General features: G+C 36.6%; 1 non-coding gene across 1 annotated transcript; it reads right to left on the reverse strand.

Moving 5' to 3' along the window:
• Positions 1–1,698: 1,698 nt before the first annotated feature.
• LOC128032893 (small nucleolar RNA R71) lies at positions 1,699–1,805 on the reverse strand. Its single transcript, XR_008189234.1, has one exon. It is a non-coding gene; the product is annotated as a small nucleolar RNA R71 (small nucleolar RNA).
• Between the last annotated feature and the right edge of the window lie 246 nt (positions 1,806–2,051).

A 2,051-nucleotide genomic window follows, 5' to 3' on the forward strand; every position in this document is an offset into this window, starting at 1 on the left:
TTACACAGGAACATAGATCCATCCTTCTTTTTAACAAACAAAATTGATGCACCCCAAGATAACACACTGAGCCTAATAAAACCTTTATTTGACAACTCTTACAAATGTTCTTTTAATTCCTTAAGCTTCAACGGCGTCATTCTATAGGACATGCACGATATAGGGGTTGTCCCTAGTTCCAACTCTATCAAGTCTCTTTTAGGGGCATTCCAGGTAGTTCATCAGGAAACACATCCAAAAATTCCCTCACTACCGGTACTTGGATGATTTCACTTCTGGACTCGGGATTTTCCAAGATATATGCCAGATAGGCATCTACGCCCTGAACATACAAATTCTTAGCGGACACGGCATAAATAATTATGTTCGTCAATTCTGACTATTTACCAGACAAAAATATTTCTTCACCCTCAACGCTTGCAAGGCGTACACTTCTAGATCATTAGTCAACCATAAAATTATGCTTAGTCAACCAATCTAACCCTAGAGTAGCATGAAACTCGTGGAAACTCAACAATAATAGGTCCACCAAAAACATATGCTCGTCAATAGATGAAGGAAAATTTTTAATTAACTTATTCATTACTATACTTTGACCCAAAAGATTTGTTACCAATACATTCATCTCAGAATACTCTACCTTAAGACTAAGACCCTATATGACCTTAGTACATATGTAAGATGGGTAGACCCAGGGTCAATTAAACCTTCATGTCTAGTACTATACAAATCCCAAAAATCTCTTATTTATGTTACTGTACTATAACTTGATTAAAGTATTAATTAGATTTTTTAGTGTGTAGATTGAAATTGATCTAGCATTCGCCTCATTTGGGTACAATCTTCGAAGTACTCACCCACTACGTTGTAAAAATATATTACAACTAGACCCATGTACTTGCAGACACCACCTCGTAATTCTATATTTTAATGTACTATTCACACTCTGGACATTAATACATCCAGAGATGGTCAAGTTGTTGGCATCTTTGTTGGGGAGGCAACGTCATTAGGTTAATTTTAAATTTGCATGTAAAAGAATAATTAGGAAATTTCTCAATTATAGATATGATTTAATTTATTGTTACTAATCTCTTCTTTCTAAGTTAGTGTATGACTCGTAGTAGGGGCATGCCTATTGTAGCAGCCACAGATCGAGAGAGAATAATCCAAAGAAATTATCGTTAGCAACAGTAGTAGATACAAGATCCATCGCTTGCTGTAGGTGACGTACCACGTGAAAATCCACTATTTGACGATGTTGACAATAATGCCCTAGGAAATCCAAGAGCACCATAGCTACCCTCAAACATATATATGGCTCGAAATGAGAGAACCCTAAGGGATTATGCCTTACTAAGCCTGGATATGTTTCAAGAAAGTATAGCAAGGTCGACAATTACAACTAATAATTTCGAGATAAAACCGGCTATGATTTAGATTATCCAAAACAATCTACAGTTTAGGGGCAGAATGACAGAGGACCCTAATATACATTTAAAACAGTTTCTCCAACTCTATGACACTTTTAAATATAAAAGGGCCACTGATGACGCTATTCTTTTTCAACTGTTCCTTTTCTCCTTGATTGATAATGCTTTTTCTTGGTAAGACTCGCAGGCACCAGGTTCTATCATGACATGGGATGAACTAACTGGAAAGTTCTTACAGAAGGTTTTTCCAATCAGCAAAGCAAATTAACTAAGAAGAGAGATTGTTGTATTTAGACAGATGGAGGAAGAAAGTTATTATGAGGTGTGGGAACATTTCAAAATGTTCATTCAAAAATGCTCGCACCACAGATTTTCTGAGTGGATGCGACTGTAGGTATTTTATAATGGGTTGGATGCAAATGCATGATCTAGACTAGACAGAGGAGCATAAAGAGCCCTTATGAACAGAAAGTACGAGGTTGTGTATGAAATCATTGAGAGCATCGCACTAAACTCCTGTCAGTGGCCAATTGAACGCTTCACAGAGGGCTAGAAACCTGCTATAGTCAAAATTATACAGAAGGATGATAAGTATCAGGAAATAGTGGATAGACTTAA

The sequence above is a fragment of the Gossypium raimondii genome, chromosome 9, assembly GCF_025698545.1.
Source record: "Gossypium raimondii isolate GPD5lz chromosome 9, ASM2569854v1, whole genome shotgun sequence".
Taxonomy (NCBI): domain Eukaryota; kingdom Viridiplantae; phylum Streptophyta; class Magnoliopsida; order Malvales; family Malvaceae; genus Gossypium; species Gossypium raimondii.